The sequence below is a fragment of the Spodoptera frugiperda genome, chromosome 5 (genome assembly GCF_023101765.2).
Source record: "Spodoptera frugiperda isolate SF20-4 chromosome 5, AGI-APGP_CSIRO_Sfru_2.0, whole genome shotgun sequence".
NCBI classification, from domain to species: domain Eukaryota; kingdom Metazoa; phylum Arthropoda; class Insecta; order Lepidoptera; family Noctuidae; genus Spodoptera; species Spodoptera frugiperda.
Genome location: NC_064216.1, coordinates 8,028,249 through 8,044,343, shown reverse-complemented (window position 1 = coordinate 8,044,343; position 16,095 = coordinate 8,028,249). Strand labels below are relative to the sequence as shown.

Genomic DNA, 16,095 nt, shown 5'->3' with positions numbered 1-16,095 from the left:
TTTGAATTTGACCTACGTATACATTGACCTACAATTCCCATAAAATTGTTACAAGTACGGTAACCTTTTAAACCTCGTCAGAAAAGAATATGAATACAAGTTTTATGTAGCATAGCAACTGAAATAAACATCTGTCAAAACATGCTGGTAACTTACATAATATTATTATGTGTAATGTGATTTAGTTCCTATCAATCACAGTAAAAGATCTCCTAAGGAAAATAATGGCAAAAGAGACAACTTAATAAAACTTTGGTTATCTGTAACAAAAGGCCCTGTGACGTATGCAAATTGAACCGAAATACATAAAAGTTCTAAACGACGATACGGTTAAAGTTTAAACCAAATAAAAAAATAAAGAATATTTGTCATGTGAGCGCATACGCATGGGCTGGTTATCAATTTAAAAGTCGGCATTATCCACATAATGCTGCTAGGGGCTGATATAAAACATTTCAATTTGGTGATCCGGTTACCCGGCCCCCGTTTCAAATCTGCATTGTGGGACCCCATACACTACTAGTTTTGGGTACAATCGCGCTTAAAGCTTTTACAATTTTCAACAATTTTTTGTTCTGTTTCGTTAAAAATGCACACGGCGAAGTAACGTGGAAAGTTGGATATCTTATTTCATTTTCTGTTTGTTGTTTTAAAAATGTTCATTCTGTATTTTTTTGTTGTTGTCTGATTTTTACGATGTTCATTTGCCTCCCCTTTGTACGTAAATAATTACGCTCGGATCGGCATCATGATTTTGTAAATCTGTAGTGTTATTGATTTCTTTGTTCCATAATAATTATGAGATTGTTTTCCTGAATATGAAATATTCAAACAGGTAAAATGTTTTCTAGCTTTTAAATTTTTAAGAAACATTTAGGTACAAATTCTTTCATCATCCCTTATGATGTCTAAAGAATACATTTAAAACAACACAGCAAACTCTAAAAACATCATATTTCAATATCTCCACCAAAAATAAATTTACCAACAAATTAACTTAGAAATACTTAACACTTTAGCACACAAGCGTCCCCGCAGCGGGTCCCCAAAACGCAATGTATGCTTGGTTAGGCCCGCGCCTCCCGCGGCCGCCGGGTTTACAAGAAAGGGGTAGTTAGCCGCTATTGTCTCCAGCCCTCCTGTCCCAATACGGTTGCATTCCGCCTTACCGCCACAGAACCGGATAAGTGACATTTTTTTTAAATGTCAAAATAACTATATAATTAGGTTCTTAAGTAGTTTTGCGGCTGGAATTGGATATAGCATTTAGTGTTGTGAATGGAAACTCTGCTGTAAAGTGTTTGGTTATTTTTATTTTTTTATTGTGTCATTGGCAAGGTCAATGTTTAAGAGACATTGGAGATGCAAAACAAGAAACAAGATGCAACTCCTAGTTTCTTTTTGCAACGTATTGCGTTGTCTTTGTACTTTTGGCATATGAAACATTTTCATGTTTAGCTAAATAATATTGGAATTATTAACAAACAGGACTATTGTAGGACAATTTTATTTGAATTCTTTTATTCTTATATTGTGTCTGCCAAAAAGATACGTGTTAAAAAACCGTATCATAACGAACCTAAGCAAAATACAGTGATAACAAAATATATGTATTAGCAAAAGTGTTTATTTCGAGAAGTATTTTTAACATGAAACTTAACAAAAAATGACTATACTCGTACATTTAACTCCCTACAAAAACTAAACACAAATCAAACTAACGCCATCATTAGCAAAATTATTATTAGATACCAACAAAAGCCAGATACGCAGTTGTACTGTGTAACAGTAAGTGGGGCTACGGTACGCGGTGCCCCATTCTCCCCACAAAGACGACACGGAAAACACTTAGCCTTGTTGACACTACACTTTACACTGATTCTACTTCAACCCCGACTGCCGACACTTTGATTCCACGTTTGTCAATGTCATTTTATTTATTCTCGCATTTCTTTTTGAGAATTAAGAACTATGTATTAAATTAATTATTATGTTATCCGTTTTATTTACGTAATTAGGACTATGACGACTAATTTCAAGCCATGCTAGAGGCTCATATTCATGAGCAGCATTCTGTAGCACACGACGCAGCGTTTGTTTTTTTTTTTCATTTCTACTAGTCAAGTTCCTCGTTAAACAGTTACTGAATATAAGCCGATAACATAATAATTAATTTAGTATATCTTATGAAAGTTATAATAAAACAATGTACTAATTATTTTAAAAGCTTATAAAACGTCTATTCTATATAAACGTCTGTTCTAGAGGATTTCTTAAAAGATATGATACTATGCGCGGAGACGATGGTAAACCCTTTAGGTAGATGAGACTGATAATTTAATAGTGGGCTAACTTAAATTGTGCAGTATGGTGTATGTTATCGACTCCGGTATCTCTCATGACAATTCATTAGTTAACACATTTTTTGCCATAATAGCTATTTAGACGTTCTCTGGCTGATGATGAATACGATGATGTCAATGCTGTAGTCTCAATAAAAATAATTTAATACGTATTAGCATTATGCATAGTTATACGATATTTAAATATATTTTGTGTTCAGCTCTTCAAAATATTAAAATATATAAAATATTTCACTCAACCTCTGATAATTATGTTCTCATTACCCACTTTTATTATAGCTTTATTGAAAGTGTAGCGACTGACAGGCCGGACAAGTTAATAACGTAAAATCATGGCCCAATTTTTCATTATTCTGTTACATACGTTCATTTTGCTGTGAGCTAGCTTTTGCCCCTGGCTTTAAGTCTACAAAAACGAAATTTTTCATCATTTTATTTCAATGAAAATTTCTAGAAATTTCCTCATTAGGATTGGGAGCAAACCAGTAGAAAGATGATCTAATAGTAAGGGATCAGTGTTGCCTAAGGATACCCTCAATATCAGAAGAGTTATGAATCTTTTAGAACTCCTTTAAAGTTCTTAAGTCAGTTTAATATTTTAGAGTTTTCTATCAATCATTTAAACAAAAACGAAAATATTTTATATTACATTGATTCCATATACCTACAAACCTACATACCCAAACCCCACATATATTATTACACAACATAACAAAAAAGGCCGTTGATAAATGATACCCATTATCGTTAATCTGCAAACAAATTACAAAAACGTTACAATAAAACTTTAAAGTTCACGACAAACAGTAGCGCGAGTGTAATGAATGGCCACAGCATTATAACCGGACTGCAAATCTAGTTCGGTAGGGGAGTGCGGCAAGTACGGTGAGCCTACATGGCCAGACGTTCACCACACTCCGGCGTGTACTATTCCCACTTAACACATCAGCAAAACAACGTAAGATCACTCAAAAACCCAAAGCAAAAGCAACCTTAACACATGAAACTAAAATCAATTTTACATCACTATCGACTTCGACTCTTACGCTTGTTTCGTGTCAATTATTTTACCAGATCGCTATAACGTGTTCTTTGTCGCTTTGGCCACGTCCCTCTCACACAATGGCATACTTATTAGGGATTTAGTCCAGATATTAGTTGGGGATGTCGGCATTGTTTGGATTTTAATAGAATTCGGCTTCACCCCGGGCGGTTGGGTACACTTACACGATTGTTGTTCGTCGTAGTCAACATGCGGTACCTTGACGCATGTGTTTGAAATTGATTTGGAAAAGTTATTGCTCGGGTATTGGTCTTGATTTGTTCATTTTGTTCAATCCTTCAAATACTGTAGATGTTGAACTTTATTGATTAGGAATATGGTAGGGAATTGCAAAGAAAACTTCTGACAAGTTTTTGTTTGATCCAAACTAAGCACAAAGTAGGAATCTACACTTTAGAACGACCAAATAGCTTCACTAGAGGACTGACCGACAGACAGACATTTTGTTTTCTTTATATTGCAATATTTGCTTTGACGTTCAAAAGTGCCTTCTCGGTCTATTTGAAATAAATAATTTTGATTTTGACTTTGCCCACATCTCCGATTCAGCACAACATGATATTCTTTATCAAACATCCTACGTGTTAGAAATATTATTGAAGTTACAGCGCTTGTAATTTTTGTGCATAACGATTATAAGTGACTGAACTGTAATTGCAGTGGGGCTGTAATACTACTGCTTCTGATGAATTTATGTATGTATCCAGAGAATGGGACACATGAGCGATTCCTAACGTTTCCTTATAGTGACTGTTTACTAACTGCGGATATTTATAGTTGGATGCACACCACAGAAAGGAAGCTGAATGATGCTTTGGGCTGTGTGCCCCCTGTATGTAGTGCTGGATCGATAGATGCCCCTCATCGCGCCCCTTATTGAAAATTATAACAATGGAACACCGCGCTCTCTGCGCCCTCTTAACACTCACTGATTTCGGCAACGCACTGTGGATACGCCAAAAAATAAAATATTCCATATGAACTTTAATAAACTCATGCGTAGTACTAAAGAACTTGGATATGCGGTCCAGTTTTGTGATTATCTTATACATTTAATTTTGTGTGATTTAGAAAGAAGCTGTATTTGCAATTACCTAGTTTCAATGAGTGTTTAAATAGCTGTTGTTGTATAGTTTCATTAATAGTATACCTATTATACATTAAGTATGGTAAGTAATTTAAAAATCCTGTGACAAAGTGTTTTGCTACCAGATTGCGCATGATCACATTAACCTGCTCAAAGCAAAATATTATTAGTAAAGAAAACTAATCAACTATTTTATCGATAAAAACTAAATCAACCTTTCTTTAGCATGTACATGTGCCTGTAATCCTATGCAGTAATAAACGCCATAATGCAGTCCATAAAAATTAAAAGAAGAGTAAAAAGCAGAAAGAGAATTTCAAAAAGTAACTTGCAAAAATACCCTCCATCGCGCCGTATCCATACACAGATGTATCGAATGTGGACGTGTTAATATATCGGTCGAATCAAGCTCGGAGGGCGGAGGTCGGGATGCAGGGATTATAATGAGGCGCAGCCCCACTAAGTATTTTCGACATGCGTCGCCGTCACCCGACAAACATTCGGAAGGCCGGGGGTTAACGAGTGCAACGCGTCGAAAATTACACGCGCTACCGGCGAGCTTTAATGTCCACGTCATAGGTCATTCCGAGGTCCACAGAAAAAATGCATCTAGACTGTCCCCACGAAAAAAAGATTAAAAGTACTTGTAGGTACAAAAGTGCTCACTTGTTGATGATATTTCTACAGAATGCTGCGTAGGACGACTTATTTTTAAGTCTATTTGTTTAGTCGAGTCTCTTCAATTGAACTACGATATTTTTATGGAATTTTCCACCTTCAATAAAGATGTAGCGCATCTATTTTTTTCCTGTGTTTTGTATTTTATACAGATCTCTCTGCAAATAAAGAGAGAACAAAATGAAAAAAAACATTTTACAAGTACTGTTTGTTCACTGCACGAAACACAGCATTGAAACAAAACTAAATGAACTAAAGCCAATATCTTCTACTAATATGCTAGCAGTTTATTCTCGTTTGAAATATGCTTTTATGATTACGTTTCATTTATGATTAGAAATGTTATTACAAATATTTCGTTAATAATGAATGCCTAGACTTATTAAAAGTCTATTAGAAATGTAAGTAATGAATAACTTCAATTTGTATAATAGACTACAAAGGTATACGTTTCAATAAATGAAACAGAGTTTTTTATGCATTTGTCAATCCCGAGCGAGTTACTGGAAGTTGGCCGGTACCAGCAATCGGCATCCGAGGCACGCGCAATGTTTTTTAGGACAAACGTCCCAGTTTCACTGCATTCGAAGAATCGACACATCCAGAGAGAACAGTGTTGGCAAAATACTGGAACTAATGGGTGTTATGGTGTCGCGTGGACGCCATAAACGGCCCACAATGCGGCCAGTTTGAGATGTCATTAGGCAAAGAAATCCGCCATTGTCCCATGGTACCGAGAATGAGACTTTTGTGCATTTTTCATATTGTTGTATTGTTTTTATTTTGTCCTTTGTATAATTGTTAGGAAGTTAAATGTAGTTAAGTGCATTGTGTGCTTTGTGTTGCAATTTCACGGAGCTACGTGTAGCCTTTTGGTTGTAGTTGCACAGAATCGGGCTGTTTATTAGTGACGACGGGACCTGTCGTGGGTGATTGAGGTGTCCGTTTATTAGTCATCACATTGTTACAGTATTATATCCTACGGCGCGATAATGTGCTCGCCTTAGTTAAGCATTTAGGGAGAGGTAAGGACAGGTTGGAATTTCGTGAATTACTTGATGATTGATGAAGCTGTACTACAGGATAGTAACGGGAAATTGGTTTTGATAGTACGTTTTTCAATAACGTTAACTTTAACTTATAACTTCATGAAAGAGTAAAACGATAAGTATATGTACACATACACAAGAATTAATTTACTGTATACAAAACAAAAAAAAACAACACCGTTTGGTAGTATTCCTGAAAATTATAAAATTGCAATATTTTGTTTATCTACTGCTCAAATTGTTGTTATTACGGCACTCAAATTGACAACTAGTCAAACATACGAGTAAGTGCATATTAAAAAACTATAAGTTTTCTAAAAGAAAAATATATGAAAAAGAGTCCAAAAGCATACGAGCACATTTCAGCCTCGTTCATAATGACGTGGAAACAATGGCTATAAAAATGGGTCATGTTTTTACTTCAGCCGTAAGTTGGGACTGTGTTGCCAATTTAACAAAAGCAAACAATGCAGGGTAACACCAGTGGCCGTCCAAAGACAATATTATTTATGACAACAGAAGCTGTTTGACAATAAAATTACGAGCAAAAAATTTTTGACAAAACGCAAAATTGTGATGTTCCAAGGATTGTAAGGGAATTAGGTAATTCACTGCTTTACGTTTCGGTTGGTTGAAAGTAAAAAAGGGTGTTGTGTAAAAAGTTGCCATTTGTGCTTTGTTTTGATCATGGTATCATTAGACGCAATAGCAGTTTAGACTAGAGGATTAATTAATTGCTAGAAAGTTATCTTTTCTACTAACAACAACTATAGCAATAAAAAACAAAACCTCTTTGTTTACTAATCAAACTCTCTCCTAATTGAGCCTCACCCCTTTCAAGCAGCTAAGCAACAAACAGACTTCATAAATCAGACTATAACGGAATCCTCGACTCATTACCCTAAACGTCATTTGTTTACTTTTACCATAACTGTAGTTAACGGGATGTATTGTGTTGACGTCACTAGATCACATACCGTTACTCATAAAATTGAGGTATAACCGTTAGCTGAACCATTTTCGAGTAACCCTTTAGACATTACACAAGGCACCGTAACTTTATTGGACTGTTATACAAAGAGTAACGTTAGTTGGCCTTGAGAAAGAAAGTACAAAGGACTTTCTCCTGAAAGGGTTTTGTCACTTCCTAGTTGAGCGTGACCAATGCCACCGCCATTGTTGGGCCCTGTTACTTCAAATTGTACCACAGTTACTTTATTTCCAAGTTTATTGAAAGTGATCGAATGCTGTTTCGTTTGTTTTGATTTTGTGAAAGGTTACCGTTTAGGTTTAGTTTCGTTTGCGACGAGATCGTATGTTACCCGCGTTTGTAAAGTTACAAACTATTTTACTACATCGTGTTTATATAAAACTGTTAGTCTTTATGAACATACTTACGATAAAGGGGTAAATTATAGCACTTTTCGAAGAGAGAATATAATAATAGTTTTCAGTAAACTACGTTTAAAAACCGACTTTAACATACTTTTTGAAGTTGGTTAAAAATAAAAAGTTAGGTACTCTTCATCCTGATATTTTCCAAAGTAAGTACCTACTTGCATTGATTTGTATAATCTTAACTCTATTCGGAATTTATCTACATAGGCATCGATCTAATCATTTTTGTTATCATATACCACACCTAACACCTAATTCCCCATACCCAAATCTCCAATTATACAAAAATCTATCTTACTAGTATACTTTTAGAGTAGCATTACGATTGTAATACAACATCTAAGTTAGTCACACCATTACATAGAAGTGACATCTCTGTTTGACAGCGATTAACCAGGATTACCGCCTGTCTCTATGCTGGCTATTTGATGACATTACGACCGGTGTTTGAGTAAACATACAATAACTTTAAAAGTACTATTCTTACTATTTTCATCAAACAAAGTTTTGTCACGCTATTCGTTATTAACTTACGAATTGTAATTATAGGCCTATTTATTGAGGACATTGTGTTTGTCTAAATACATACATCAAAACATATTTACTTCATCTATGACGAAGTGAGATCCTTAAATGCTACGAAATACATATTCAGTTCTACCAAAGATCTTTTTTTAAGGGGTAAAATTATCTTATTTGTTCACTCGGCTTGCGCTAGGTGAGAGTCGACTAAAAACCACTCCGTTCCTACTTTTTGATCTTAAGATTGATTCAATCCGTCATATGATGACGGATCGGACGGACAAACAAACATAAAAAAAAACCACTAAAAGGCCCTTGAAAAACCTAATTTACTATTTCATCGATACGATACTAACTGCAGTTCTGTTGAACTTCATAAATAGAAGTCACGGCTCTACGAAATGCCATCGAAGACTTACTACAAACGACACGATTCGACTCATGTAGTCTTGTCCCAGATACTCACAACAGATTGACTTGCGTTAAACGCGTAAGCTGTTGAGTAAGACAAAGTCGCTCTTAATCCGCACCGTCTATGCACCATCTTAGCTATTTAGGGAAGGATTTGTATAGATTAAAGGGCCCCCATTCACCGTGCGACTCGGATTCTTTTTGTCGCCGTAATCTTGTTGCGATCATCCTTTGACTTTAACGTGTCGTGCAATTTAACGATTTGTTGATACTCTTGTTTTGGTTTTTAATACAAATTGGTGTTATTAAGAAGCTAAAGAAGTTAAGTTTTATAATATACCCCCAGAATGTTTGATAAAAACAGGCATTCCCAATCTAAGCAATAATAATGATAATGGGTGCCTGACTGCACGGTTGGCGCAGTGGTTAGGTGACCGGCTGCTGTGCAACGTATTGCTGGTTTGATACGCGCCGGCATTTTCTGAGTAAAATAACCATTACTAGCCCGGAGTTAGGAAGTTTGGCGGTGATTCATCCCCGTGCCCGAAAAGCACATGAAGCCGTTGGTTCTGTGCCTGTCCTCTCTCCGGTTGTGTTGGATTCAAAGAGTGAGGTAACCGAGAGTGCACCTCTGTTTGCGCCCACTCTTTTGCACCAAAATATCTTCTGCGTAGTAGGCTTATCTAGTTAGACAGACTGGCTACCGTGATCGAAAGCGATTGGGGTATTTATAATGACAATGGAAACTTTTACGAAGAAAAGTTGTATTTTGTATTAAAACTAGTTAATCTTTATCTTAGTTTCAAAATGAATTACGTTTTCAGGAACAAAACAATTCTAGATTATTTTTCATCTTGATTTTTTATACATTACAACGGACACGAATATTATGATGATGAGTATTGTATATGACCAACAAACGCTGAATTATAATATTTTATGTCATCTGCAAACAACAGATAAAATCATTAATTAACTTAATTAAGAGCAATGACGAATTTAAATTAACTTCGATCCGATGTTTTCATAATGGAACTCATACTTATTTATGTAAAATTGTGGTAAACTGATGCATTCCAATAAACAACTTCATATTTCCACTAATTAGTACTTTCAGTGACCACTAGAGGGCGATGGTGTAGAATTAAGTCTTTAATGTGTTTGATAATAGCGTATACTTAATAATAATTTTACATTAGGTAAAGGAAGAGGTTAGTTCCTGCAATAAAAATACAACTATAATACCTTATTAAGAACTGGTATTTTGTCACAACAGTCGTCAACGTCCATACCATGTTGAAAACACCGGTTCTCGTCCGATCACCGAAGTTAAGCAACATCGGGCGCGGTCAGTACTTGGATGGGTGACCGCCTGGGAACACCGCGTGACGTTGACTTTTTGGTAATACAAGGAAATTTTTTTGACGATTGAAACTATGAGGTAAGGAAAAGTTAACTTTATTGCATTCCCAATCTTCCACATACCTATCTATTTTCACTGCGCAGTGAGTCGATCAAAAACATATTAACCCGTTAACCAAGCTTAGCTGAACAGAGTTAAACATTTGGAAAAAGTGTCGCCGGTCGTATTGATCGGTCGGATAGCAGTTTGAGTGTTAATTCATATATACCTCGTTAATTTTCCTTAACGCCCTCTGAACCTCGTACCCACGTTCCCGCGTACTAATGAATTTCAATTTGTACGCCGCGGACGTGTGTGGAAAAAAATCGTTGCAACTCACACAGTATTAGGCGAAAAATTTTTATTTTCAGGGTTCCGTTACCCAATGGGTAAAACAGGGAAGCCTGGTAACCCTAAAACTTGGTTGTCCGTCTGTCTGACTGCCTCGTTGGCCGAGTGGTTGCAAGTACGACTGTCGGGCAAGGGGTCTCGGGTTCGATTCCCGGGTCGGACGAAGTATTACTGGACTTTTTTCGGCTTTTCGAAAATTTCTTAGTGATAGCACGGAGTCTGGAAATGTGCCCGGTATACGGCAATAGGCTCACCATCTATTACATGGGACTTACAATATAAATTGTGAAAATTGGGTGTACATTGTGGCATTACGTGTCATAATGTGCATCTCTGCCTATCTCTTCGGGGATTAAAGGCGTGACGATATGTATGTACGTACGGTTGAAAGAAAAGATATATGTTTATCCCGCTTTTTTATATGTAGGTACTACACACACATTAAAAAAACCAATAAAGGTTGATTTTATTGTCGTCTAGGTATTGCTCCAATAAATAAATGAAGAAATGGTATCTACAGAGCTCTTTGTACGCGAGTCCGACTTGCACTTGACCGGTTTTTTATTTCGCCGTACGTTTTCGGCGCACTATGCCTGTAGGTGTTTATTTGACTAATTCGTTCGCTAGCTTCATTCGTTGCTCTTTTACGCTCATGTTGTGTGTTGTGTTTCGTTTTGTAGTAAAATATCTATTTGGCTCGTTTTCGGTACACTGAAAATTACGTGGTTCTGTTACCAGTGGGCATAATGGAATTATCTCACTTCGTACTAGAGGGACAGACGATTCTTTACAAGTGGCAAGCAATTATTGGATGCAATTTTATGATAAGCAATTACTTAATATCGGTGTTCAGTGGCATGCATTAAAAATAAAATAAAAATAAAATAAAAATAAAATAAAATAATAAAAAAATAATTTGTCCAATTCAATGATCGATAAAATCTATGTCCGTCACTGGAAATGTCATAAAACAATATAAACAAAACAAATGTCAATGTCTATTGATAAACAATTCACACAAACAAAACAAAACCAATCTATGACACTTTATCAAACAACAACAATATTGTAACAAGTCCATATTCATACTAGTCATGTTTCTCCCGTAACTTACTTAAGTGAATACGCAAATAAAATTCAATTCTATTCCCGCAAACGCGTCGAACCGCGAGGATCCGCGGCCATCCACCGTTCCTATTCATATTCTACACACCTGTTAGTAAATTGAATAATGGAAGGTGAAAGAAATGTTGTCATAAGCGAGTGGTAAGAAATGTGGGCGGGATGCTACGTGCTTTTTTAACACGTCTTATCTTTTAATAATATCTTTTTTTAAATTTTGTTCTGGTATTTTATAAAGTATGTTTGTGTCATTATGAAAGTATGGTGTAGATTTATTTTGTTTATTGATAATCTTAGGGTGCTTTTCAACTAAAGATGTGCTATTTAGCTAAGCTGTGAAACTATGTGACTGTGTCCACCGATACTAAGACATGTAACTGTGCGAGTAAAATGTGATATGAAGATACGCCGGTGCAAAGTAGCTGTGCGAGGAAGATGCGCAGCTCGAGTATGCGATGTATCGATAGTAGGGAAGGTATACATAGCACACATCCATAGGACGCATCCATAACACGCATCTTTCCATATAAAAATATAGCTTAGCTGAGTCAGTTTCCACCAGGACTAAAGAATATGATTGGTGGAAGCCAAACGTATCCACAGCAACATAGCGTTGCACATCTCTGATAGATAACACACTTATGCGGACTCTATCTTATTACACTTGGTCTAGTACTTTCAGAAAATGATTTGTAGTTAAACTGCTTTCCTTGTTACGGTAGATCAATGGAGAAAGCCAACGTGATAATACAATAAGCTTGTATTACAATTTGTTCTAAGAAAGAAGCGTAAAATTTGCATGACGTAGTGCTAAATATTTACAAAAACAAAGACTTGCTGCCAACTTAAAAAAACGATGTTACAGATCACTTTTTTGGTAAAAGTTAATGACTCTGTTACACAATAATAATTTCTAACTGCATTTCTTTACTGCGAACTTCATTGTCTAGTTACCGTTTTAAAGTTTTTGCAACAATTTCTTCTTCTGCCCCATTTAAGTTGCAAGTTATTAACATATAACGGTCCCCGTGAAAGGTATTTGTAAAAAAATGCATTACTTTTCGGCTATTTCGGGTTCCACTTTTTACCGATTTGGGCCAATTACCCTGCGCCCGACTTTTGCCTAAGTAAATAAAGACATTTTTATATGGCACAGTAAAAATTTTTGCATTAAAAAGGTTCACCGTTAGTCGAGCGTAAACACGTTGGATTTTATTCAAAGTTATTTTAAAAGTAAATTAAGGTTTATAGCGGGCCCAATTACCGCATACGTTGGGATAAATGTTACGTTGTAAATTCATACAAATACATAGTTATTTTAACAACGTTTCACGCTGGAACTTAAAATGAAATTCCATATAATTAAATTATACTTTAATGAATCTTCAGGTATTAAGTATTATTATTTGGGTATAATAAATATTTTACTCAGTCAATGTTTATTTATTAAGGCACCAGTTGTAACTTAACTGATGCTGAAATTAGTAGAGAATATTTAGTTTATATGCGTAGTATGTAGTTTCGTAAAACTTTAAAACTTTTGGAACATAATTATTATCTACCACAAAATTAAAGCGGACAACAGCATAGTATTGTTTACGTTTTCCAAGATAACTTTCATAATGCGTATTCCTTGAAAATTCAGTTGATTTTTTATAATATTAAAAACAAAATCTTACACAATATTAAGACAAACAACTACTTTCCATATTTATCACAATATAAGAACATTCAAAACTTACAACTATGTAACCCTCAGACGCGACATGGGCGCCGAACGACCCAACCCTCTTTGCTCAATCGTAAATCATAACAAACATCTTGCTAACCCTTCGACCGCCTTGCTAACCCGGCGGCCAGTTCGTCGGTACCCAAGTGCTGTTAATTGGCAACCGGTTGGGGAAATTGGTCCGCTGTACTTGCTTCCGTGAGTTAATGACTAGCCGCCCAGTGGATGGACGCCGAAACCCATTTAGGCGTGTGCAATTTGCGTATGTGCAACGGGGGTTAGCCGGTTGGATTTTGGTGGCTCGCTAGTTATACGGTTATGAGTTGCGGGACCTAAGATTGCTGGGTCGTTCGAGGCGTCTGTTTTAATTACGTTGTTAAGATTTTAGTGGAGATTTTATTAAGAGGGGGTTCACTAATACACAGCACAGATTTGATGTCCTCAGTACAAACATATTTGTTTGGTTAAAAGACATAGGCTTGATATTTTATTGTCTTTTTGTTTCTTTGATCTTGCAGTTGCCGAACGAGCTTCTGTGTACGATTCCCGGAACACATTTTTTGTTATTCCGAATTCTGAGTATTGGCACTGGTTCTACATTTTTGAGTTGTGTTGAATATACAGATAAGTTTAGTCAAATGAACATACTTATACATGGTAATTTCTTCAAAGACTTTAAAGCCTACGAAGCGCTACGCGTATTCGTAGCACTTAGGCTTTTCGTAGCATGACTACGCTACGCAACGGTCTTGCTACGAAATACCATGGTATTAATATTTATATTTTTATTCAGTAATCGTGTTCTGAATAATACTTTACTAATGAAATTTAACTTATTGCAGTAAGTTATCAAATACTCTTGTTGTTACTTTATCTCAACCTTTTTGTGAGAATGCTTCAAAAAACAACATGAGTAAGAACTTTTACCTACTATTTAGAAAAAGTGATATAAAAATTGTAATAGACGGTATGATTCCACAAAGGTAAGTTTCACAAAACCAGTAGCTTTCATGAGGTGTAGGGTATATTTTTATAACTCTGTTTAGCTACGGTTATTATACAAACAATATTTTCGGGTCATTTTATGATTTTTTATTGCGTAGCCCCCTTTCAAGGTGCCGACAGTCGGTAACTATACTTTCTATAAACAAAAACCTCTTTGGTGTATACGATTGTGTTTTTGTTTTGACAGGAGCCATAAACACACAGATGTAATGGTTCTATTTAAGGTAAATTAAGACACGTTTCTTAGGTTAGTACGTTTCTTAGTTTTAAATGTTACCTGTAGTGTTAAGTTTTTTTTATTGACATATGTTCTTTTGTAATTTACATATATGTATGTATGTGTATGTATGTATGTACATATGTATGTATGTATATATGTATGTATGTATGTATATTCTGATATGGCAACACATTGAAAACATTTAGCTATTATTAAAGTTGAAAATATATTAGGTGAAGTGACTGGGTAACTAGTAGGTACAAGAGAAATGTTTCGCGAATTCATTTCCCGTACGGAACAATTCTTTCTGAGATTCAAAAAAAGTTTCTTCTTTTGAGTTTGAGTGTGACGAGTATGTGAATTTATGTGTTTGTAAAGCCACGACACGTGAAAGTCCTAGTGTGAGGATACGTCTAATAAAAAGTATCTCACTTAATATTATAAATGCGAATGTTTGTGTATTTCTGAGTTTACATGTTTGTGTGTATATTTGTTACTAAACCATATCAAAATGGCTGAAGGGATCGGGATGGAATTTGAAACAAGGGTATACTATGGTCTAGAATAACAGATAGGATACTTTTTATCCCACGGGACCGCAGGCGAAGCCGCTGGCAGAAGCTAGTATTCAATAAAAATAATTAAACTTTATCAAAAGCGAGATTTAAAATTAAACTGCACACATAAGTTCGTATTTCAACGTACTTATTATTTAATTTTAATATATTAATTTAGTTCCCGGAGTCCATATATAATACAATATTCAGTAATTAACTATCTGTTTCGTGGAATTTATAATGAAGTTTTAACATCATATAAATTAATCGGAGTATGTTGTTACATTGTTAATTAAGCTGAGTATATGATACATGTAATAATTGCGATTATTACTATCAGTGTCCCTTCCTTGTATCTATACTTTATTGATTTAATTTGCTGATAATGTACTGTCTATAGTAAGCACTAATGGTGATATTTACGGAGCTGCGGACTACCTAGCGGGTTTACTGGGGTTCGAAAAGCAGAAGCAGGAACAGGGTGGTTTTTAGTCTAACACTCTCTTTCTCCCGAATCTCTCCTCTCTTTTCCACCTCAAAAAAGACAAATAATATTTCTTCGCTAGTCGAACGATAGAACAGAAAATCCATTGCCCATTGTGTACATAAATACATTACTTTTCTATTAAGCCGTTCATCATCATCATCATCACCATAATCCACTGTTAATCCTATAATCAGCAGTACATTGCTTATCTCTGGGAAACAACGATACCAAAGGATTAAAATATTTTGATGGCTTTAGACAACCATCGAAAAATTGTTTCACTTTACTGCAAGTTGTCGTTAAGCATGAAGAGGCAATATAATTGGCGCTTCAAATCTGTAACGCATGAGGATTACTTCGAAATTCAAAGATTTAGTTTATGTATTTCTACGTATAGAAAATACACAAATAAAAATATACTGTCATATAAAATATGTCAGTTTGTATTAAAACCAGGTCAATATCCAACGAAAACCTTCGTATAATAACAATTGTAGCATCGTCAGATATAAGTATCGTGAAATTGCATAAGTTTAATGTTTCTGAATTTGGCTTGTGTTCACCAAATATGTATTGCTCTTTAACTGAGATTTTTCTAATTAAAAAAACTCAATCAAATGTGTAACCAAAATCATCATGGAACTGCCTTTC

The 16,095-nt window shown here is 35.4% G+C and overlaps 1 non-coding gene across 1 annotated transcript; it reads left to right on the top strand.

Annotated features, from left to right (window-relative positions):
• Positions 1-9,849: 9,849 nt before the first annotated feature.
• Positions 9,850-9,968, top strand: LOC118272288 (5S ribosomal RNA). Its single transcript, XR_004783350.2, has one exon. It is a non-coding gene; the product is annotated as a 5S ribosomal RNA (ribosomal RNA).
• Positions 9,969-16,095: the final 6,127 nt, after the last annotated feature.